A 26,634-nucleotide genomic window follows, 5' to 3' on the forward strand; every position below is an offset into this window, starting at 1 on the left:
TTTGATTTATTGACCTTTTTTTTTTCCACTCGCTTTGGTTATTTATTTTCTTGCCATTGCTGAAGGGGTTTTCCCAAAAAAAATTCATTTTCGTAATTCTCTTGCGTGTTACGTTACGTTTCAATTTTTCTCGTAAAAAGACACGCACGTGCTTATAATCGTGATCACTTGCGTGACAGTTTTTACAGTTCGAAAATGGAAATTTGTGACCCAGCAACAAATGCAAGAGAGATATGGCAATACATTTACCGGAAAATACTTCAGTAAATGAAGTATGTAAGTTGCATTATGCGCAATTTTTTTTTTGACAGGGATGTCCCCTCCAGACGTTTATTTAAAAAAAAAAAATGTTCAAATTGGCTAGAGCTGACAATAGCCTTACCTCGTCATACTGCGAGCGCAGGGAGATCCCGCATGCGTCATCCAACCAGAGGACCTGGACGTGGGCGGACGGAGCTATAAGCACGTCGGTCCACGGCGCGGCGGGGGCGAGGTGACGCAGTGGCGAGGCTCGAACCCTGGTCAGACCACTGCGGCCTTTCCTTGCGTGCATCTGTTAGCGCCTACTTAGGTGTCCTGCTAATCATCAGGCTGGTTAACAGGTGCGCGCTGAGTGAAGTTTACACTTCAAGTGTTCGTGGAATTAAGTGCATTATTACGTTCTGTCTGAAATACTGCTGACGAGTATTTCAACACCGGCTATGTATAAAAAAAATATATTCCTGGTAAATCACTACCCAATTAAAACTTACTAGTAATTTGTAAGTAAAAATGCGTTAAGATTAATTCTTTAAAATTTACAATCATTGGTTGTACTGTGTTGTCATAAATTTGTGAAATTAACCTAATTAGTTCTGTGCTTCTACAAACAAAAATCGTGAGCGAGTCTTTTAGTACTAGCCAGAGATGTGATCGGTAACGATCAAATTCACGTGTAGACATGTTGCAAATACACTACTTATAATACGAAACCCGGGCTTCGGACACGAAATTTAAAGTAGAATTCTTTAAAAATAATGCTGAGCGTGATAAATACACGCAAAATGTGTTTTTGTTTTCGACTGAATTTCTTTACGCTAATTACACATAGTTTTCCAACCCGCCGCTGAATTCGCTGCCGGAGCAGCTATGTTGACTGTAGACTCACAAAATTTGCAAAGTTAAATTTTGAACTATATAATGAAACGGCTCCGATAAAAAGCGAAAAATACTTTTAAAAATTCTGAATCCTGGTTTTGGACATGATTTTCAACAAGTAATTTTATTAAAATACTGCCCACAGAAATCAAATTCTTTAAAAAGTTAATACTATCAAGTTTCCCTTTGTCTTTGTGAACTTTGGTTCGTGCCATTTGGCATGGCAACAACGTGGTTGTTATTCATTTTCTGTTCCTTGACTTCCCGTTGCATTCACTAAATTACTCCCACCAAATGCTGTATACCGAGAGCTCAAATATTACTCGTCAAAAAAAATTTGAGCTCTCTTATTTGGGAAAAACATTTATTTCAAACCAATCATGATTCACTTGTCCTTGCTACAGTAGCCAAACACACTTCGAATAGATGTAGTTCTCAGTAGTGATGATTCACCTTATACAAGCATTACAAATCAAACAATGCCTGGACTTCCCAAAACGTTTACGAAAGTAGTCGTAGGCTATACTCATTATTTTCAAAGGTTCAAATGCAGCTATTATAATAGTTCATTGTAACACGTTTTTAAACTCGTCTCCGCACAAATTCTTTCACGCCCTGAATAATAATGTTACTTTATATATATATATATATATATATATATATATATATATATATATATATATATATACATATACATATACATACACACGCGCGCGCACACACACACACACACACACACACATACACCCTAGGAACGCCAAGGGTTAGGCTAAATTTGTTCGAGGAAAGGATCTTCTTAAATTGGTAGACTCACGGAATTAACTTAGACCAGCCAGTTTGTGAACTAGAATAGTAATATTTTCCTAACCAGACTAGAATATTATTATAGTAATTAATATTATTATTTATAACACCTTGGAACGCTCATGCAACATTTTTCTATAGCTATTCAGTGTTGTATTTTTTTATCTAGTGTAACACAACATAGAACATTTAGGTTCTTTGTAAGTTCAAGTTGTTGAAATAATCTGTTGACGTTTAAGTTCTTTTTGTGTCCCACTACAAACTTATCGCCATAGGAGAGGAACGGGAAGTTGTGTATTTGTGGATTGGAAGAATACACGATTATTTTTATTAGTACATTAGCACATAATGAAAATAAGGGTTCGGCTTATCTTTTAGCCCCGGGAAGAGTGTTATTTAGTGTATACTGGTTGGCTAATCGAGAGGAGGAACACTTAATTCCAAACTAAACCTTGTGGTCTAGAGGTAAGGCCTAAACGACCTTCACGACGGAAGGTCGCTTAAAATAACGATAGACTTTAAATGCAAATGCCTTGCAAGTGGTTATTTTTTTTTATTTCGTAACGGTCATTTAAATATTGATGCAAGGAGAGATGAAGGTGTTCAGAATACATAAGTAAAGACACGGCATTTATGCTATTGCTGGGTGGAGGTGGGGGGTCTAATTGTGTTAATGAATCTTGTTTGAAGAGCCAGTGACGTGGTTAATAGTAGGAACATCTATTCAAGGACCATGGCACTAACACTACACACTTCTCTCTCTCTCTCTCTCTCTTTCTCTCTCTCTCTTCTTTCTATGTATATATATGTATATCTATATATGTGTGTATATATATGTATACGCACATCTATCCCACTAGTTTTATAACTCTATAGTTATCACTCTTTGTTTTACTCCTTCGTTTCGTACGATAAATCTCGCGCATATTGTTGGTTGTATGTTGGCTGCGTATACTGCACAATACTTTCAGTAAAATACAGTTTGGTAAAATCATTTTGAGTTTATAAAGGTATACTGTCAAACTAATTTTGCCCTCAAAGAGATTACACAATCCATGCATATCAAATGATTATTCAAAGGCAGACCGTTGTTAAAGTACTTAACATAAACATAAATTGTTAAAAAAAAATGTGTTTGTTATCAATTGTTTTTACATCGGTGTAACTATTTAATGGATAAAATAGTTGATTACTGTATGAACGTGCTAATAATTTTGCAGATTATATAGAAATTTACATTAAATTTAGGCTTTAACTTTTTTTAAATGCATAAATATGATTCCTGATGGATGTGCCGGAACGTTGGTAGCACTGCGAGTGGTGGTCACGTCGGAGAAGACTGATTATACAGCACGTGCGTGATGTAATCGTGGAGGAACTGGGACGTCGCGTGGAACTCGGACACGCGCATTTTTGTTCGGCTCGGGCGACCCTGGAGAACGCGCTATGTCGGGCGTATCACGAGCTGAGGAGGAAGATGGCGTAAAAGTTGCGCACCGAGTGTTCATTGTTCGGTAGCTACATTAAACGGCTTGGTCGGTGAAGGACTCCGTAACACTTTAATGGCCATAGCAAAAAATAATCGCTACTTTAAAAAAAAAAAATTCAGAAACACCTGTGAATACCCATTCTTCACGACTGTCGGTATCTGTAGCAGAATGGTAAAGTGCAAGGCACACTGGATCAGAAGAATGGAGAGTAGCAAGTTAAAAAACCTGGCAGCAGATAATATTTTTTTAAAGCATTTTTTATCACGCACAAAATAGAGAGAGTAACCATAAAAAATAAACGATGGGAGTTAATGAATGACTCGTTGGTGAATGTGATAGACCGATGTAATTTTGTATAGATGACCAACAGAGAATTGTTAGCCAGTGAAACGACTATACATACGTAAAACATACAGATATTTCAGGAAGTGTAATATGTCTGAACCAATACGGATACGAATAAAAAAAAAAGACTAAACTATTGTGAAAAAAGGGACATACAGGCAAGCTATACTGTTCTTGGTGAAGACAGCACAGACACATGCATACATGACTTGATGTAAGCTTTTGGACATACGCCATTGCTAAGCAATGGCGTATGTCCAAAAGCTTACATCAAGTCATGCACTCCCATTGCACAAATCTTTCAAAGATAATACATGCATACATAGTATGAACGAATTAACTGAGCCAGCAGAAACGAGCACAAAAGAAAACCTTTGCACATGGCCATTGTAAACAAACAAACAAAAATTAATTGCTTCTTGACTTCTGACGTCTGTATATCGTTGAAGGGCACACCATCATTTGCACAGTCTTGAACACAGAAGCCGAGAAGTATTTAGTGACTAGCCGCGAAAATCTTCTATCTAGATTTATGTTTCTGTGTGGGGTGAACTAAAAAAATCAAAATTTTTATGTCGAACATATTAAACCCCTCCCCCTTCCCCTTCCCCTTGTCGCACATTTTATTTCTAGCCCATTTCAGGGCATACGTATATCAATAATTTAATTAATTCTAATTCAAAACTGTATTTACCATTAGTAATGATAATCTCATAATCGTTTACCGTGTGTGTTGTTCACTATATTTTTGCATACTGGATGGAATAAGAATGTATTCACACTCTTGTTGAAGAGACGGGACTCGTGTGCACTATGTTTGGAGCAACAGTGTTCAGGTGTCTGCATTGCTGTGGTTGTTGACGGCGACAAGCGCATCGCTGCCACCAGCCAGCCAGCCAGCCCGATGCCTCTTCCCGTTTCTCCTCCTTTCCTCCCCCACCCCTTCTCATCCTCCGTCCTCCGACGTCGTGTTTTCCAGTGCGTGTCAAGAATTCCGCGGTGGGGCAACGCGGTGGAGCGCTCGTAACCGGCGGCGCGACGGTGGGGAAACACGCACAAACACACCCTTCGAGGCGCAGTGATAGGGTCGACCTACCCTCCCGTGTCGCACGCGCGCTCGACCTTACGACTGCAGCGCAACGAGGTCGTCCGGCAATTTGTAAAACATCGATCGTACTTTTCCGTTGATAAAAAATAATCATGATTATACTGCAATTATTTTTTTTTGAATGGTTAACCTCGCTTTTTATGTGTGCTGAAAATAGTTTTAAAATAAAGTCTCCGCTGCCGAGTTTTTAACATGCTTTGTAAACCTAATACACGTGGCTGATATTTCTCTTTAACTAGGTTATTGTAGTTAAAGGAAATGTACCCTTAGTTTTGCGCGCCTTGTCTCGCGGGGTTGCTTCTGTGGCGTAAATGCCTTTGTGGCGCTGTGTCGTGTGATTGTGTGTGCGCACCTGTCTTCGCCCGACGTTTAAAATGCTATCTTCCTTCAATCGAGCTTTCACTTCAGAGTAGATTCAAGCAGCATCAAGAGAAACCGTGGCGCGCGAAGAAAATGAATATGAATATGACCTTCACAGTTTTGAGGCCGCGTCTGAAATGTTTTGTCACACCACTGCGTGAACAAAAAAATATTTAATATCCTCCTATCTTATTATTGAAGCAAGATTATTTTGTAACTAATAACTGGTTGTTTTGAGCGTACAAAATTATTTTGTCGTCATCACAAAATATTTGGTTAGAAAATGTAGTAACACAAATATTTTGCGTTACCACAAAAGAACATTTCAGTTTGGTTTAAAGATTGCTGTCGATTACGGTCATTCATTGCGGATACAGGGTTATTTTAATTTGTTCTATTAAGCGGAACCTACATCTACAAAGTCACTGAGCTTCATCGATTATTATGTATTTTAACCGAGAATATATTATTACGAAAGTAACACCTCACGAACCTTAGCTGTAAATATTACTAAAATGATTTTTTTTTTAACTGCAAAAGACAAAACATGTTGTGTATGTAGGTCTTGAGTGCTGCCTACTTGTTATTGTGCTTGGAGCATTATCAAGAAAGTGTATTTTGAATTATTCGGTGTGCTGGTGGTTCACTAACACGAAATAACATCGGGGAAAGGTTCTTCGTGTCGAAATCGAGGGAATCTTGAAAACGTTCCTTTCCTTTTTCGACTCATTGGCAGACAGCAAACGTTTAAACGGTAGTTTGATCACTGCTTCGTGTCAAGGGCGTCACCAGGGGGGGGGGGGGGCAGATGCCCCCCTTAGAGCCCTAGAGATTCAAAAAAATGTAGCCAAATGCAAAAAAAAATACATACTTTTCCCACACTTGCACCCCCCCCCCCCCCTTCTAGTCCAACGGCTGGCGACGCCCTTGCTTTGTGTAGTCCCGCGATTCTACAGTTTCGCTGCCAGATCGACCTTTCGAGCCAAAGGAAGAAATCCGCTTGGTCTGTGTTTCCTTACTCATTTGCAAAAAATTAAATTTCTGGTAGATAAGTAGTGTTTTCATTCGTAGCTATGTGAGTAGCGTTCTCGTTTCTGTACCCCGGGACCATTTACCATGTACATTTTTATGAAATAGACAATAGTTCTCTAAACACGCAGCATTCATGGCGCATGCATTTCAACAAGAGGTGTTTTTTGTATACGACTGGAAATTAACAGTTCTCTTTGCGTGATGCTAATTGTGTCTCCCCCCCCCCCCCCTTAACCGTTAACTGCTGGTTTTTACATCTGCTGTGATCACCTAGAATGTCCGCAACGGAAGCAATCTGACATCAGTCATATTCGCAACGGTGGAGCCCACGATGTGTCAAGTAGTGTTGTCCGCCCCCACTCGCTGAGGAAAGCGCGACTGCAGAGTGTCCTTGGTCGGCACGTGCCTAGGCACGGGGTGCGAGAACACCTGCACGCGCCCGTGCTGACGGAGCTGCGTCGCGTCGCCAGAGCGGGCTGATCATGATCACACACACTGCGATACAAGACACGGTAAACATGGGTACGTGGAGATTTCCCGCGGGAAGAAGCTGCGTGACTATGAGCACAACATTCTTTCGTTAAACTGCGACCATTGATGATGGATGCTCTTGACGGCATGTATGAGTATGAACATACATTTCTGACGGACAGAATTCATCGCACGTGTTATACCTACCACTTGTGTATTGGTTGGTTGTGTGAAACAAGTTAAGAGATTAGCGATACCATTTAACTACAGTAAGTATTAAATCTAGTGAAATATTAATGGCACGTTTTTCTTTTACCACAGGTGGGTATGTTGAGTTATCGTAGTATTTTTATTTATGGTTTCAGGGTTTACCGTGGCAATATACAGGTATGCTTGCTTACCCCTGACGTCACTTACCTATACCGTGGCTCACAAGTCTCGCGGATCGTAACGAAACACTCCGCATGTTGGTATGCGGTACGTGTTTTCGGTAGAACGTGGGAAATGCCGCATGTCTCTGCGAGTGTTCGTAAACAACCCGCAGGTCCCAACTAAGACTGGTCCTCGCTGGGCGTCTTGGGTGGACACTTATTCACAATTCTCAAAGGCATCATATGTGAAAAAAAAAACTATAAAGGCTAGGTTTGTTCTTATAACATTGCTGTCAAGTTTTAAGGATTTTCCGTAATTTAATTTTGCCGATTTAGATGTCCAGTCATGGAATTACGAATTTTTATTTATTCATCACTGAAACAAAGAAACTTAATGACACGTCAGGAACTTAATGTGTCTATCAGCGTTTTGTATGATATACCTCGCGCATATTTCTGCTTGTACAGTTGTTCTCGGTGCGTGGAGACCCAATAAAAATTTTTTTTTGTCCCTAGTAGAATCTACATTCTGTGGGAGTCCGAAAATACGTTATTACTTGAACCTCTTGGGGGGAGGGGAATGATATGTAGTTTTATTTAATTTTTTTGTTTTTCCAAATTTATGAACTAAGGTATTAGAAAATGATCGTTCTTTGAGGTAAACCTGCGGAAAACCTGAAATTCGTCAAGAAGTGACTTGCAAAAGAGCATTCGAGATGACGAATACTGTGTCCTTTAAGTTTCGATTGTTGGAGAAGAGTATGTCGGGCATCTGTTTAGAATGGGAAGAAAACCAGGGAAAAGGTAGCGAGTGGACACTCAGTCATTTGGATCGATTACAGCTAAGAACAGATAGGCTCTGCTCACTGAATGAATAGTCTACATGAGAGTTGGCTTCAAAATATGTCTTTTGATGTAAGAGATGGTGACTTTCTCAAAGATGTTTTCGATGAAGTTTTCAATGTGAATTGGAGTCCCAAACTTTTCCATTTTACCCTTGTATGTGAATCATAACGAAAGTATATACAAAAATTTGGATCGCATGCCTATTCGCGCCGGCTTCTACGTCGAAGAAAGGACGGTGCTATGTCAAATGGTAGGGCTTCCTATTTCGGTTTAATTCGTTGGTAGCGGATGCAGAAATCAAAAATTGTTGCATGACAAAAATAATTGACATGTGTGTAAATATTGTAGTAGAGTAAAATATATGCAGTAAATTATGTTTTTAAATACATTTTATATATTTTATTTGCTTTGACGTGATATTGGTGGGAGTAATATTTATGCTTTCGTAGTAATGGTGTACGTTAGTCTGATGTGTCATGGTTTGTGGAATACTGCTGTGTCAAATATTTTGTAAGTCCATCCATCTGTAATCGACCTGAGGACACCTAAAACCAAAGATGTAGTTTTTTTGTTTATTGTTTTTACGAATATTTAAATATATTTTTAGTTTTTATTATAATTTTTTATAAGGTTAAGTTAGCCGTTGTGCTAGCCATTTAAGGATTCTTTGTTTGGCGGGATCTTCCCTCAAGACAAGAATTTTTTTTGAGGTAGAAAAACAAACAATTTTTGAAGGTCAGAGTTCACCCAAATACAAGATGTCGGCCGGTAATTGATCCTGTTCACCTCAATTGCCTGCAGTTTGTGCCGGGCTCGGCCAAAGTATACCTACTACTTACGAAAAAGAAACATTCTCGTTTGTGTCAGTGTGTGTGGGAATGGAAATGTGGCGGAGTTATAAATACGCGCGAGTGGTATTCCGTGCCCGGGAGTCGGGAGCGGGGTGTTGCATAAACCCCGCGGCATTCGGGTCCGTGAAGCGAGTGAAGCGAGCGGGAGGAACCAGTTCCCCGGGCGCAGGCGGCCTTGCAGCCGTCGCGTCGGACGGGCGACGCGCGCGACGCGGCGGGAGATCAGGCTCCCCCGAGTGTTTCCCGTCTACTCCAGGGAGGAAGCCTCCCCAAGTTCACTGCCATCCGTGACGCGGGTGTTCGGGGGTATTACTTCATCACCCGGAACAGTCGTGGACATGTCTCGGTGACGGTAATTTGAGGGGGGGGGGGGGAAATTTGCCATCACCCAGACTTAAAAAGAATTTTTTATCAGATGGTGCATAGTCATACACACGCTAAAATTGCGCATGTAATAGGAACCGTGGAAGCTGGAATATGTGTGTGTGTGTATATATATTCCAGATATTGCAAAATAGATAAATTGTTTTCAACAGTTCGCAAGGGAATTTGTAATTGTGGTCATGGAAAGTCGGAGGAAATTGTTTTTCTACAGATTTGTGTGGTTACCCACAGAAAATATCGCATTATTGTGAACATGATGCTTTTTTTTTAACTGAGCTCTTTGCCATTACAAACGTGACCCATGTACGATAACCATCAAATTTTTACAAGCTTGTTTAAGAGGGAGATATAGAAACAGAATGACGCCATATTAGTTTCAACAGCTTTTTTTTTTCATTGTCTAATTTAACAATTTTGCTTCGTTAAAGCATTGCATATAATTCAGTTGAATGCCTGAGGTAAATAGTTATTGGCTGCCAATAATAGTTTCCCCTGTGATGTCATTCACTTTTAGTATTGAAGTCATTGATTGGGAATGACAAATGTGATACTTTTTTTGGATGGTTCTTACAAAGGGAAGATTGATTTAAAACTTTTTTATATACATGTGCCATTGCTGGTTTTCACTGTATGTCTTAAACAAAACAAGAACACACACACAACAACAACAACAACAACAACAACAACAACAACAACAAGCCAAAATCAGCCGATTTCGAGTCTGTTTATGCCTTACGACTGAAACAGTCAGTTCCCGAAACGTCACAACTCATTTGTTCCAGGAAGCCTATTGTGTTCGTCTGTCCCGTTAACGTTGTGTTGCACAGATTATTTGTTTATCATCGTTACGTTCATCTGTTTATCGCTATGTTGTTGTTTTTTTTCTGTTGCAAATGTCTCTTCGTTGTCAGCTCATTATGTATGCCTTTGCCTTGGTGTTTTTTTTTTTAATTCATCCACGGAATTATCTGTGCTTTGTATTCATTTAAAATTTGACATAGGCTGTTTTGGCTTTTTGTGTGTGTTTGTATGACCATATTTCTTATCAGTTCATGTCGTTTCTCTATGACATGCAGTGATTTACAGTAATGGCATATGTCCAGTCCAGTGGCAGATACAGGAATCATTAGGGAGGGGAGAGGAATTTTGAGAACGGTATAACAAAATTTAAAATTTGAATACGTGTATTCAAAAAATCTTGCCTTACTATTGACACTAACACACTGATATATGGGCCTAAAGTAGTAACCATAGGTGATGTGGCTTCTCAAGCTGTAACATGCTATCTTCACTGACATTTTGCCATTATTTTCATAATTGCGTCCGCCACTCTGCGTATATCTATATAAATGTGATAAAACTGTCAATAAATTGTCGTGAACGTATTTAGATTTCCAAAATGAATTAATAAAGAAAAACTCAAAAATTCACGAATGATAATTTGTTACCAGTCTGCCACTCCAAGCAGCATTCGAGCACCAATGTTCATGCCCACTTCAGTAATCGTGCCCGCGACGCGACGGGAATAATAAAAAAAACTTTTTGTCGCGTCCGTCGCATCGCACCCGTCGCGCTGTTGTGATATGCTACCTGCTCGGTAGCTAACCTTGAGCGTTTGGGAATCGAATTCTAAAAGTATTTTCTGTCGAAAGTTGTACATAAAAGTCAACTTAAACTGCACTTTTTCCCTGCTAGGAGAGGTGGTTCACAAGAGTTTATACGTGTCTCGATTTGTTGGAATGCAACTGCCTACGTGATGAAGACCTGCTTTTGATATAAATTGTACTATCACCTCAGCTTATTTATTAACATTGTAACTCAAGTCCCAGTTTGAAGAGATCTGTTATTGTGAAGCAGACACTGAAGTTGATAACCGAAGAAATCACGTCGAATCCAGTTTAGTAAAAAATTTCCACGTGGTATTTAACTTGATTTCCGGATTATTATGATCCTGCAATTTGCGGCCACAGTCGACTTTTCGTGGGCAGCTACAAGGTTTCGAATTAGCTTCTTGTAATTTCTCGGTTTTCTTCTTCGTCCGACCAAAGACGTAATGAAGAATTTAATGCACAATTACGCTGGTAATTTGCAGAGGAGGTTATTTTATCGTGGAAAAGTTAAAAGCGTATTTTATTCAATATGATTTGTAATAGAGTACGAGATTGGATAGAGCTTAATGTGTGAGTGGAATAATTTTTTATTTTATTTATTTATTTATTTATTTTTACTCTTTTAATTGACTGTTGAGGATTTTGAAGCATCAGGTAACTCAGTGTTACTCGGTCTCTTGCAAACTGCCAAGCCATGTCAAACCTATTTTTATCCAAAGTAATGAACGTTTGACAATTTTCCTTTAGGTTTTTGTCAGCAGGCTACTAATAGAAACATTTGTGTGTCCTTTCACTTGCGCTGCGAGGCCATCATTAATAATATTTAAAACTCGAAAGGTCGAATCCAGTTTGGCTGAGTGAGATTTCTAATAGAAGAGACATTCGTTATGAATTCGTTCTCTTCTAGCCCACTCTCTCAAGAGTCTTGACATTTTTTTTTGTCAAGTCTTGACTTCGTGATCATTCCGACACCGTTTTGTGATAGACCTATGTAATGACAATTTTTTTTATAAGTTGGTGGTGTGTCTGGTCAGCGCAATGAAAGGCTCCGTGAGCGAACGTGTGAGGGATATGGATGCGCGCGTCATTTATTTTGCTAAAACATTCTCGTACGTGGTTTATTTTTTCGCGGGTGTGCGTGTTCCTTCGGACGTGATGGGGGAGATAGACAATGAATTTATTAATGAAAACTCGTCTTGTCTCGTCGACGTCGGCGAGGGATGATGTGATGAGAACGCGACTTTCGACGGATATAATCGGCAAGGTGAGACGAGAGTACTTCTAGAAAACCCACCGTCCCGTGGAAAACGTCCGTCGCTTTGCCCGCCTTCGAAAACCATTTTAGTTCGACCCGGTTAATGTAACCAGGGTTGGGGGAGGGGTGGAAAAGGGTAGTGATCCGGCCAGTAGGCCATCTCGGCCACCGTTGCACCATTAGAGTTTCATAAACCGGTTTGATCATGGCTCGACCTCGTTTTCTGTTGCACTCTTTGACGTTTTGAGCGCCGGACGATCATCATCGGGAACTTGGAGATGAACAGACCGACCCGGAGGTCCATGAAGGTGATCCCGGATCGCCTGCAGGTTGTTGTTGTAATCAGACATAAATATTAGAGAAAGATTCACGTAATTTCAGATTATATTTAATACATGTATGGAAATATGCTATTTCTGTCGTTACAGACCACTTCCCACATGAAAAAATATTTCAAGTGTTTCGAATGCTCGTTATTTTAGTGCAATGCATTAACAAGGCTTTATTTTATTACAGTTACTTCCATTTTTAAAAAAAGGCTGCATTTTCTTATCAAAACCTAGTCATAGTTTTGACTGTTTGTTTTGTAACAGCTTTTCAGTAACGACATGTGTTTTTTTCAATTGTTATTAAATATCAACAAAGACGAGGCACTGACCATACGAGCAGCTATCTTGTGGGAACCCCATCAGTCATTTGCTTGTCTTGGCACAATCGATTTTGGCGACTTAGAATGGTTCCAACCCACTGATATAAACGTACCTATCATTTCTTCGACACTGTTGCCGCAGATTTAAAATGGAACTAACTTCGGTTCACGCGAGTAAAGATCGTGTAGCCCCAGCACGTGTTGGCACGACGTTCAGAGGAATAATCGAGGAGTCTATCTGAGACGATCGCGGATCGAAGAGCAAAATGCCAGTGAAGGCCAGCTTCCAGTTCGGACAGCTCAGCCCGAACTGACAGTTTGGGCCGAACTGAGGCTTTCCGAACACACGGTCAGTTTTGTGATTGGTGGTGGATTTTATCGTCTCATCGTAGAATATGGAAGAAACTTGGTTTTTGCAGTTGCACTTTTAGTTAGAAAAAGGAAGTAAAAAAAATTGCAAAGTAACCAGAGAGTATAAACAAAGATGTCTGAAACAACACTCAAAGCTGATGGACTGATGGTTTTGACTGACAAGTTTGGACTGGCGAGACGCTGTTCCCACACATGGCAGTCCGAACTGAGTCCAGTGTCCTATTTAATAGGAACCCATCAGTTCGTGAGTCCCTCAGTTCCGACTGGTCCACCGTCCTTGCACACACACGACAGTTCCGAATGAGGGCTCTCGACCCCAGTATCCGAATTTATGGGAAGCCATCAGTCCGCGAGTCCGTCAGTTCCGACTGATCAGTCCACCGTCCTTGCACACACAGAGGCCGCCTTCAGAGAGCAGCGTGTGGGGTCTTGGTGTCCCTTAGCCCAGGTCCCGACTTCCGGTCGCGCGCTGGACGCGGCGCGCGGGGGAAAGGGAAAGCCCGCGGACGCGTGGCGCGCCGGGAGAAAGTAAATCACCAGGCCGCTGCGCTGGAGCCGCGACATCGCGTATGCGGCGCGACGCCCGGCGTCCACGCCGCGCGCATCGCCGATACCCCACCGCGCCCCGGGGGGGAAAGCGACCGTCCCGTCCTCATCACTCACTGGACGCTCCCGTGTTATTTTGTTGTCATTGCAACATGCCGGTGGTAGCTTCGGCATCGACAAAACATTTACTCCTCCCCCAATCCTTAATCATACATTTCAACATCTTATTCTTCTGGAGCGAAACACAGGACTGTTGGGGCAATGTCCCAGGATTTTATTCGCGAAAAAAAAAATCCACTAGACAGCATTAAATTATGCCCGTTCCAGCGGTTTCTTCCTTGAAACTTGTATATTGTCCTTAAAGATATTTAACTACCTGTCTAATGTCTCGTCGACTTGAATTATTCTAGGTTGCGTGTAAGTTAAATTTTATAAAGCCTTGGACACGAATGATTCTCAGGAGTTTATTTTCAGGTGCTTATGTTAGCTGAATTAGGCTTGCACCTTCGCGCATTACTTAAAAAAGTAATTCAATTAGTAGAATTTTTAAGTGACGTAATTATCATGGAATTTTAAAAATAAATGTCTTTATGTTTTATCACAGCAACGTAACATTTAAAAGAATTTTTGATAAAAATGTATCAAAGAACTGGCATTGTTTTCTGTTTGAAAGTTACTGCTACTGTTTACTTTTGACGATTGCAAATTTTGAAGAAGTTTGTTATATTTAATGTTTTTAATTGTTCAAAACGTTTCATCCCAATGTTCTGCTTCGGTGATTTAGTTACCAAAGGTTAATCCAGGTGTCTTCTCACCGCCTCAGTAAACGCTACCGCTGATAACCCGGGGATTATACGTCATGTCAGCTTCGAAGGCAGCCTTCAGTCTCGAAAGCCTCTCGACGATTGTTAAGGTTTTCAAGACAAACTGCCTTCAATATTATCTCTACAAAAAAAAATGATTGCACAAATTCTAGTGACCATGAAATCGCTTAAATTTTTTTTGTGGATCGGTTCAGCAGGGCCCGGTTGAAAACATTTTGAAGCACTTTTAGCCGCACAAAGCATTGTGCGGCTAGAAAAGAGCAGTTAATTAATTACGGCAATAGTTTTGCACAAGTGGATGTATTACATTTTGTTAGAGTAATTTAGGTTTTGTTTCCAAACACAAAAAAATATATTGCTGTGTTATTGTGTAAGGCCACTTTTTTCTTGTGCGCATAATATCAAATATACAAGACACATTTGTTCGTTGGAAGAAATGCAGTTCCTATAAAAGTGGTGACATCGCATTTCTCGAGTGATGATTTGAGTTATACTGTGTGATGTAAGAGTTCTAATATTGTCAACAGCGTAACCCACTGTTTGCGCAACAGCTCTTTTTAGCCATGTTGCATGTTTAACAAGCGAATAATTTTGACAAGCCATATCACTGAATGTAGTACTGGAAATAAATATTTTTGTAGTGAAGTTTTATTGCTTCGGATCTGCGGTAAATTTTCGAACGGTAAATTGACAAGTCCTTTTTTATTTCAACCCCTGTTTTTACGGCAATAGTTAGTTTCATCAAAAAAATTTCAGACAAAGGTTTTTGATAAAAAAAATTAATAATATTAATACGTAATTTGTAAAAATTCGATGTTTTGCCTATGGAGGAAGTTATGAATTTTTTCCCTCCGACCCTTGTTTTTTCAACACCTTGCAGTTATAATACGTTCAAACGGATGTGATATTTTCCATATTATGGGAATTACAGCGATTTTTCTGATTTTTTCAAAAAAAAACACCCCTTTGGTCAGATATTGTCCATTATCGAACTCGGCCGAGATTTTCGACTGCTAGATTTTATGTATCAGTTTTGAAGTTATTTGTGAAAATTTGCGATAGTTATAGTGTCCCCAAAATTATGATGTGTGTGTATGTGTGTGTATATATATATATATAGTTTACGATGGTTTTGAGGTCTACGGACCTTGGAACTAAAAACTATATAAACATTTTTCCGAAAGTCGCACCAAGGTAACGGCTACAATATGTAGTATTTCTTTTGAATCTACCTAAAACAGTATGTGCGAAATAACTTCTACTTGACTTACACTCGCAGCGGTGGTTCGCCTGAAGGGTCGCCCGCACAAAGGAACGGCAGTGTTTGAGTGGTTTGATTACTCACCTTCCATCAGTGCGATCCACGGGCTTTGATTCCAAGCGAGGTCAAGCCCGAATTTTTCGCCAATGGAGACGTGGCAGACGTCGCCGTAAGCGGGCGGATTTTTTTTTTCTTGGCACATTTACATTATTTCACATCGTCATCGAATCGCTTCAAGCCTCGTGCTTAATAGCATGAGCATATTGACCTCTGTGTGGACAAGACGTTAAGGTGAGGTCTCACACGCCATATTGATTTTAATTTTTCGTTTTCTCGTCATTACTAATAGTTAGAAGCTGTTTCCATAAATCTATCACTGTATCTCTCTTGCATTTGATTTTCTGCCACAAATATTTTCAACGGGGTTGTATAATGAATGCAATTTTTTTTTGTAATTGTTATCGATTGCGCAACGTTTTACATTATTTGTCGCACAAAGTAAATATATTTTTAAAATATCAGTGACAGAGAAGCAAATGCAAGAGAGGTTTGGAGTTAAATTAGCATAAATAGCCCTTAACAGCAATGACGATAAAATGAAGGGGGAAAAAAGAGCATGGCTTTGAGACCCCACCTTTTAAGTCCTACTTCGCTGACTCGGTGCCGGCCGGGGAGGGTGTTTGTGTGGGGGGGAGGGGTTCGGTGCGCCGCCGGGCTTGTGGAATGGTAAGGGAGGGGGTCGCCCGGCGGTCAGCACGCGATTGGCGAAAGGTCAGCCCTGCGACCGGCCGAGTGTAACCGGCTGTTTGGAAACGAGAGCGGAGTTGCGACAGAGCCGCGCCGCGGGTGTGGCAACCAACCAGGCGCCCTCCAGCCCCCGCCGCGACCTGTCCGTCGCTGTTACGCCCCGCTGTTCTGGAGCCCGAGCCCGCTCTTTTATTACAGACGAATAACTCGCAGATATCCACTTCGTCGCGAACCCAGGTATTACGAGCAGATCGTTATAGGTGGTGGAGAGAGTTTGGTGTGTCCAATTTTTGAAGTATGCTGTTTAGTTTCAGTCAAGGCCAAAATAACGTGTTTTGTGTTCAGAGGAAGTCATGAAGTGCAAGTCATATTTCTTTTGGATGTTTCAGATACTAAACAGTTTTTTTTTTGCCGTGTACAGTTGGCTGCAAAATAATTGTACCTGTTTCCTTACAAACTTTTTTTTTTTAAAGTAAACCTGCGATTTTATGTTAGTATTACTTACGAAGGTGGAAAGTTGTTACTCGCCGGTCTTCTAATGTACTCATGTCCTCTGTTAGATTACTTTCTGCTATTGACTCTCTTGTGTGGGAGGGTATTTCTCTTGTTGCTCTAGTTTCATTCCCTGTATTAATTCCGTCATTGCTGAGCCATCTTCCCCCCCCCCCCCAATCCAAGTACTGTGGGCCACACACTCATCCACCTTCTAACATCGGTTATTCAGGCTGGCCTGGAGCTGTGGGGTAGACGGCTTCAATGAATCTCGCTACAGTAAAGTGCTAGTAAATTCATAAACTAGAATAAACAAATTTGAATTCCGTATAATTTAATCGTGGTGTAATTGCTCAATTTTGTATTGATTTTTGTCAAAATAACACAAATTAATTATTTTTTTTTTTTAGTGTACGGGATACTTCACTGGATTTATACTGCGCATGTCGTAAGTTCTCAATTAGAAATAAAGTATATTTAATGTCCTTTACCTCGAATAAGTAGTTTAAAATTTAACCGTAAAATTAAATATCTGACTATGTAATACAGCGTGCAATTAATATAATGGACTCAAATGTACCTAATCCAAGGCGTAGTACATCTACGAATATTATTTTTAATTGTTCTCTTTGTCTCGCTGAAGACATTAGCGGCCAAGTTATTAAAGTGGTCAGAGCTGTGTTCCACATCCGACGGAATAGCGCTCATTAACGGAGTCTCGGTTTAAATTCATAAATTATTTGGGAGGGGGTAATTAACTGCTAGATGGTAAGACATAAGACGCCAAAAGTATGTTACAGTCTTTTTTTTTTTGTTGTCAGTTTTCAAAAATACCAATGTAATATGAATTCGCCGTGCGGATGCTCAGGTATATTGTGCGTATGTATCTTACTTTCATACTAATTTGATTATTACGGAATTTAAATTATAAATCTGAACTCTTAACAGCGTGGTTTCAATTTCGTTCAATTATAAAGCCAATTGCTTACAGAACTGCAGGTTTATTACGTATATTTTTTGAAAGTACTATTCGCGTAGTGTCAATAAGTAAGAACCGTTGTAAAAAAAAATCTTTTAAAACTTTTTATATTCGTCATGGGAATGCATAAATCGGAACTGTCGTCCATCTTTTTAGGTTCTCATTATTAGGTAAATCTTATCATTATTAGGTACATCTTAATTCAACGTGCAAATCACATTTTTATTACTGCGGCTAGCGCACAATCAATGTGTTAAAAATGTTACATAAAGATTATCTTACTTTATATTTTCCCGGTGGGCTGTATACAAAAAACAATTAATAGAGTCTAGTGTAAAATAACTTACCGCGTGTAATTTCTGTGGACAAGCTCGGCAGTCATGCCACAAAACTCGTTTTTAACTGTCAATTACGTTTAAAAAATATCACCTTATATTTACGAAGAACACTAGTTATAAAATATTCAGCAAGCTTTATAAATTTACTGGTTTACGTCATTTTAACATGAAATTACTATTCTCCTCTTAGAGTATTAAAGAAAACTTCAAAAAAGTTGTTAATTCTGCAAGATAAACACTTTCCTTCCTCACACTTGCCTTAACACTCTACAAAGAATAAAGTACTCGAAAGTCGGAATCCAGTGTAGTTCTGCGAAGAACTATCCGTTTTTAGGAGGTGCGTTCTTCTGTGAAAAGTTTATAAATTTACCGTAATGTCCTGCAATGCAGCAGCGACAGTGCAACGTCGGAAGTGGAGCATGTCGACCACAATCAGTCGGCGTGCGTTGTTGTAGTTAAAGTGAGTTTACGGCTGGGAAAGTCTACGAAACCAAGTTTTTTTTTCGACTACACATAAAGAACTGTAGTGGTGTAAAATAAGGGAGTCTGGCGGATGATACAAGTGTGCAGGTCAGTGCCCGGAGCCAGGTGTCCGCCATATTGGATTCCAGTGACGTTGACGACCTCAACATTGAACTCTGGACCCTGAAATATGATACCGTGACTGAATATCAACATCTCGACAAGATTGTAAAAATTATTATGTGAATATTATAGCGTGGGTGAATTTTAATTTTAGTTACGCCCGAGCACTGCCGACGTCGAAATGTTCTGCAATCGACGGAGTTTATCAGAGCCAATACAGCTTTCTGCTCAAGTATCTTGCCGTCACCCATGAAGACGACGACATGACTCGAACCAGCACCTTCCGACATCCGTATCCCTGGAAACTACTCGAGAAAAAAAAAGCAAGAGGTTTCTCCAAGGAAAAAAATTATAATAGTACATTTTGTACTCGGAAGCCAATAAAAGGCCTTTCAGCATTTGAATGATATTTGCTAATGATTTGGTGGCTTTGCAGCCAACCAGCCGCAGGAATATCTGTTTTATCTTGTGGCGAGCTTTCTTCTACGTGGTTCCAGCAACCTATCGTAAAGCAAGGTCGTCACAGCGCGGCTGCCAGGTGTGCTTATTGGAACATCAATAAGTAGAAAATGGCTGGACGTAAACTTTTAGACCAGTCCAGTTAATAGTGGAATTCTTTACTATCTTTCCCAGTAGTATTCATTACAAAAAAAAACCTTAAACTTAACTGGGAAAAGTGTTTCGTCGTGGTCACAAGTGGTCACCACTAATGGCTGGTTGCACCACTCTGCTCTTCGATCTGCAATCCAATGATCTTAGCCCAAGAATGATCCAATTATCATTACTCTAATCGTTGCGCCAACACATACTGGGAATACACTATCTTTGTTCGCGTGAACCGAACTTCATACATTTCCAATCTGCGTCAACCGGCAGCAGCAGTTTCGAAGAAATGTCAGGATATGATATGAAGCCGCTATAATGGATTGTTACACGGCGAACAAATGACTTAAGTTATTGCCACAAGATAGCAGCACTTCTAGTCGCTGCCTCAGCTTTTTAATCTTAATAACAACTGAAAACTCATACTGGTATTTTTAAGTTAATACAAAACGGAGCAGTCGCAAATATGAATAGGTTTCGACTATAAAAAAATGCTGCTTTTTAATTTGTAAAGTAATCTTGACGAAATAAATATTAAAAATTAAACTAATACAACAAGCATTTTAAAGATTTAAATAATGCGTATTTTGCTGGAGAAGATGTAACACCAGAATAAGTAAAATATTTGATACTTGTATTATAAATGACCTGATGTTTACGTCTGATTAAATGAACCTGAATAAAGTCCTTGAAAAGGCCGGGCATGTCTGCTCGCGCAATGGTGATATGAGATCATTGTCCATGAACCGACCCGAGATTCGATTCACATCTTCGAAGTTCGCAATGATCTTCGCTCAGCGCTCAAAACTCAAATGTGCAACTAAAAATGTGGTCTATGGTCAACCCAGCTCATGGCTCGAGATCACGCCTGAACTCTAATGGCGCAACTGACCGTAAAGAAGTTGGCAGACGGTTTCCACAAAATAATTTTGCTGCTTCCGTAAAACTCTTATTTCTCCCTCCAGTGTTGCGACGATACGTGCCCTGGAATTTACGCACATAGCTGGGGAATGAACGTGAGAGTTGAATAGGAAGAGGTGACTGTTCACTTCATTACTTGGTTTGTTCTCATGCTCCAGAATTACACATACAAGATGCAACTAAGTTAAGTTATTCAATTAGGCCAAGGCAGGCGTGTTGTTTGTAAGTTTCTTTGAGATACTACGCAAGAGAGAGGTGGGTGGCTCTGCAAGGTCAAGGGAATTGTCAAGAAACAGCGTTAATGACTGGAAATGACACTTAGCCTTAGTCTCGGAAGTGTGGTCATCAATCATGAGCGAAAAGGGGGTGGGGGATTTATAGGGTGATTGTCACCCTTGGTATCTAACGATGAGAGGGCGCAGCTTATTAATAGTAATTTACAAGTGGCGAATACTCACTATTTTTCTCAAATAGTGGGATTTCGGTAAAATAACTTTTAAATCAGTATAAATCATTGAGAGGCGTGGATGTCACAGTTCCACTAGTTATAAAGCCGTGGTTTTTGAGGCAGGTAACCTCATATTTTGCACAGATTTAATGTGTTTTTTTTTTTTTTTTTTCGGATTTGATTCTCGAGGTTTTCACTGTTCTCAAGTCCGTTCAGAGTTTTTTTTTACCTTTTTTATTACTTTTTTTTTTGTGGGACGGTCTTTATTAGATTGCAGAGTGTCTCTTCCAGTATCCATTACACGGTCCAAGATGTGCCTGGCTAATTTACGACGTTTCCCCGTCCATTTCCCGCTCAGCTCTCTCATTTTAGTTCCCTTAGGTCGTGCGCGGACAGGGCCTGCTTAATGGACAGCCGGAAGTGACGACGAGACCGAGAGAAAGTTCGGGTGTCCTTGGAGAAAAGGAATATATGTTTTTTCCCGTGAAAATAAACGCGCTTCGTGGAGTTGTAAAAGTGCGTCACGCAGCACGTCTGTGCCTCCAGCATCGCATCTTTTTTTGGCAAGCGTTACTATTGGGCCCACGACTTAGCCTGATACAGCCTTTTCAGACCGATGTCTCCAGAAATGTATTCTCCAAATAATAGGGCCACTATACAATTTTTTAAATATTTAAAATTGTATATAGTTAAGCTATACGGAAAAATGTTTCGAATATTGCGAATTTTAGGCGAAGATTTACCGCATGTATGGATGTATTTGCGATGTTAACAAAGTCGATATTTTTTTAATTGCACATGCATATTGAGCATTCTTAATATTTGCGTAAGTGATATATTCAATTAATTTTCCATATCCATATTAACCAAATGCCAGTTTTGCAATGTCACTATTCGCTAAGTCAATATTTACAAGTAGAGTTTTGTGGTACCTATTTTACGATGGAGATTTTGGCAATACTAACATTAATGACGACGATATTAGCGATACATCGCTATCAATTTCAAAGAACTGTACAACGCATTGATATCAATTTAGTTATAACGTATCCCAAATCGAAAGTTTAACGTACCATTCTGTAAATGGTCGTAAACGTGTGGTAACAACTTGGGTCGCTGAATAAGGGTCATCGTTAATATAATTACTAATTATAATTGGGAAAATCATTGACGAATTGTCCCGGCAGTTAACATTTGGCATCCAGTGGCCCGTATTTTTTTTATTAAGGTGATACTTAAACATAGCATTTTTTTAAGAGTATTTATGACAGGAGTGATTTATGAATAAAATTGCTTCGAATAAAATAAAAGGTTTTGTTTTGCTTTTTTTACAAGGGAAAACACGAATGTGTTATGTGGGGGAAAAATGTGTTGTATACTTCATACAAGAGGCAGTGGCGTGGAGTGGTGCATTACGAATGAGGAGTTAAGTCCCTGAATGTGGTTACCTACATGATGAGGAGTGTTAATGGTAGTGAGGGTAAACATGGCTGCAGAGGTCAGGGAAGGAGAGGACCCAATAATGAGATGAAGCTTCGCGGGACCTTGGTCTTAGTTAAAGTAAATATTCAATTTTGGTGCCATGGATGATGTATATAAACTACTAGTGAATGCTGTCGCGTAGCGTTCCACCGACGTCTGTGGATAACGCCCGCTTGTTACATGCAATTTTCCCCGTCTTCTTGCTTTTTTACATTCACCTTGGCATTTCTGCTGTCACGCCTTCGTCACATCCCGGCGACTTCACTAACCTTACACGACATACCCAATTCAGTGGCGTTCATCGTGGCTGATTACAGGCCAGCGAATTCATTTTCGTGTAATCGTGTATTTCCTATCCATGTTGCTCGTGGAAATACCAGTTTAGGCACGCTAGAAGCTGGTAGGGCATGGTCTGCACCTTTCCAGTCTCAGATAGCTTGTTGTTGGGTCATATTCTACCGACGGAACTTACGCCGCGGGTACACGGCTCTTTGAACTACTCTATTGGAATATGATTACCTCAGAACCGGTTACATGTATTCTGAACATGTTTCCGTCTGGGTTTCCCCATTCGGGCTAAATAGGTTTTGCAAGTACGTCAGTACGACACTGTACTTTGGAACCTGAAGCGTGGCTTTGGCTAATTCAATAGGAGCTCAAGGTGAGCTGAGCTGAGCTGAGCTGCTGTTTCCACACAAAACTTTTCCGACTGGCGCCAATCGGTTGCGCGCCGTTTGACAGCTGAGGGAAGGCGACAAGACAGCCCTCGGTCACGAGTTGGCGGCGGACGGCAGTGAAAACTCCCCCGGGACCGTCGGCTTTCTCCGCGGCCGTGCGTCGCCGGACGCAGATGTAGCCGCGACGGCCGGGCAGCCGCCCACGGACCTGGGTCCTGGGTCCTCGGTCCTGTCAGGTCGTGTTCCGACTGGTTTGGCACTCGGCGCTGCCCAAGACAAACGTCTGGGCGCTGTAGTTCGCCCCCGGTGGCTCCGGGTGTTGCTTTCTGAAAATGTTTTCAGAAGAAATAGTTTAGATGTGGATCTACTAATAATTCTAGTTCCCAAGTTGGTATCTTTTCGTTGAATCTGTAGTTTTATCTTATCTAGGAGTTTAACAAATGTGGGCACAGACGTAAGAAAGTAATTTAAAAAATTCCCTTCATTTCCTCATACCTCAAGAAACGAATAATAAAATTCTCCAAGCAGATGTTTTTTTTTCCTTCTTCTAAAATAGGATGAACCCACACACTTATAAAGTGTTGTCTTCTCCGTCTGTGCCAAAACAAACACACCACTTCGGAACGGCACAGTCCATTACCGCTAATCTGAATGCTTGAAGTGTCGCTAAGAATGCCTCCTTGCCTGCCAGTCATACGGGTGTTAAAATAAAATACTTATCGGAACATGTAATTTGAAAAAGATGAAAGAGGGCTCTTTGTTTTTAAGTTTTAAAATTTTTAAAGATTGCGGGAACATTGTTGACTGTCAAAAGTATGTTCCCAATTTTTAATTAACTGAGCTGTAACGTTTTCCCCTATGTTTATAGTTAAAGCCTCACACAGAACTGAAGGTTGGTGGTTTCAGCCCCTCGGCATGACTCAGAGCACCTGGTCGGCACCCTAGTGGAAAATAAGGCGTGTATGCCAATCGTACTATTGTAGAACTAAATAAGAATCGGGAGAATAAATAAATATCTCACCACTATAGATACACCTCTAGCCAGACTGCCTCTTTTATGACTCAGTCTCACAGACCATAATCTTAATCATCATCATCATCATCGTCATCATCATCATCATCATCATCATCATCATCTCGTCATTACTTTTATTTACGTGCTATTTAGGAAATTTCAACAGATGTTATATAATGGGTGTAAAAATTCGCGCATGTTATAATAATTACGAGTACTTCCGCAACTTTCTACATGTCATGATTTCAACGTTCCGTGGTTCCTGGAAATATTTTCAGGCAAAGGCTTAAGGAACTAGTGGCCCGCCTTCCTGGACACGCGATTTGAAAACTGCTCAAGATTTCCCAGTGGTGTTTTGTTTACGAAAATCTTTCTGTATTTAATTTTTGAAACTGTCTATTCAGGAGAGTTAAAAGGGCTAAAACGTTTTATACATGGAACGCCCGTTAAAGATTCTTGAAAGCACCCGAGATCCTTGCATTACCCCGTTATCTTAATTTCTACGCCATTTAATGTTTTATTTACATCTCAAATTTCATCGTTTTACAATGCACGACGAGAAGACTTGCGCGCCAGTCCAGAGCCAGATACCGCGCTGGAAGCACCAGCGAGCGTCGCCTCACTAAAGCAGATACACTCCTGACTAGTTTACTTTGTCCGATTCTTTCCCCCATATCCTTTTTTTTTGTTGTTATGTTGTGTTTTATTCTCTTATCTCGACGATAAAAGAAAGAGGTTAGACAAACATAATTATTTTCTCACTGATTGGCTCGCGGGAGGTTAAGTTCCGTGCGTGTTCCGATTACAAGTGACGAGTGTATCCGGAAACGCATCGTTTGGCTGGAAGATGCTTATCTGGCCCGATGAACCACCTCTTCCGGAACCCCCCGTCGCGTCCAAGGCCCGCGCCTGGCGTGGCTAATGCGCTGAGCCCTCGCGGCTCTGCCCTTTGTGTGCAAATGATCTCCCGCCTTTGCCCGTCTCAGCCTACCTCTGCCTACCTCTGCCTACCTCTGCCTACCTCTGCTCGCCTCTGCTCGCCTCCGGAGGTCGCCGCGTCGCCAACCGAGACGAACAACTACAGATGTTAAAGTCTCCGAGATAACCTTCCCGTCGTTTACCAGAACATTTCTGCCGTTTAGGAATATTTTACGATATCACACAAACACACAAATAAAATTCATCAACGTTTTAACCCACACGAAACCAAATAAAACATACGTTTTGTGTTTCTTTGCCACACCTAATGGCTCATTTAACATTTGAGAGTTGGGCAGGACCTATGCTACCCTCTACCAACTGATAGGAACACTACCTACCAATCTAGAAAAAAAAATTATTGTACAACGTATACCAACCAATCTTAAATTTTGTTAAATCAATGTTGGAAATTTAGGGGAGGGGGGATTTTCCCCGCTCATACACATACGAACAACTAGACCTGTAAAATGTTTCTTGTCATTACATTCGCACTACGTACACTGCGCCACCTGATTTTTTGAAATAAAGGTTGGTTTTAATCGACGTGTTCTGAAAAAAAAAAAATTCAGTTATAATATTCATCCAGAAAAATAAAATAGTTGTGCGTGAACATTTTTAAAAGATTTCACCAAGGAATTTAGTTATTAAAACCTTAAAATTCTAGCTGTCATTTCAGTAACGCCGCATCAGTGGATTTTGTCGCGTTGAAGTAATGGCTGTATCGAACGTGATTGGTTCGAAAAAAAAATGTTTTATTCGCGTCGAGTCCATCACGTTATGCTATTGCGATTCCAGCATCAGCATCGCGCCAGTTGACGAGCAGTTTGTGTAGACATGTAGAATCGAAGTCCTGGAATGGTGTCCCGGGAGAGCAAATAAAAGTGACGTGTTTTGGAATCCCTAATACTGCAAGGTTTGCTGTACCTAACTTATTCATTTATTACGTTGATCTTTACAGTGTGGTTTTTGCCTAGAAAAATAAGCGTATAAGCTTTTGTAGTACATGTATGCTTGTGCACTGGATGAGTGAGGCTATGCAATGGCAAGTTAGCACATTTGAAAGAAATTTAAAAAAGGTTGGTGCGTAACCGCCACGTGCAGACGTGAAACTTCTCAGGTAGAAGGATAGGACATTTATAGGGTATTAAAATGTTTGAAACATGTATCAGCTTACAGGCGAGTGTATAATAGTGTTTGCAGGTATTCGAGTGAGGAAGTATGCAAGTATGCGCAAACATGCCATCGAGCGCTGCTGCTGTCGCCATTTTTGTTTTTGGCTAGTAATTGTATTCCTACAATGTGAAACCTAAATTCCCATTGCACTTACCATAACACCGTGAGCGTTATAACTTTCGTTACGCTTTGATGGTGTCATCATCGCCTCCACTTAACCCTGCCGTCTGTCAAGGAATTTCACCTTAAAAAAGTTAAACTTCAAAATTTTAAGCTTTGTAGTATTATTTTAAGTTTGTGGTATTAAAGGAATATTTAAAAAAAAAATAGTCTCATCCGTGTTTGACTGTGATGGTGCTTAAACGATGCCATGGATGTTAATTCGGGGTTGAAAAAAAGTTAGGAATTTGTTTATTCAAAAAGCTTGCCACTACTGCCTTGGTGGGGATGGAACATAGGGGTCACGGGATGGCTGGG

The 26,634-nt window shown here is 40.4% G+C and overlaps 1 protein-coding gene across 1 annotated transcript in view; it reads left to right on the top strand.

Moving 5' to 3' along the window:
- The window catches only part of LOC134533973 (N-alpha-acetyltransferase 15, NatA auxiliary subunit), a 133,969-nt gene that overhangs the window by 67,559 nt on the left and 39,776 nt on the right, over positions 1–26,634 (top strand). The window lies entirely within an intron of this gene.

The sequence above is a fragment of the Bacillus rossius genome, chromosome 7 (assembly GCF_032445375.1).
Source record: "Bacillus rossius redtenbacheri isolate Brsri chromosome 7, Brsri_v3, whole genome shotgun sequence".
Lineage (NCBI taxonomy): Eukaryota > Metazoa > Arthropoda > Insecta > Phasmatodea > Bacillidae > Bacillus > Bacillus rossius.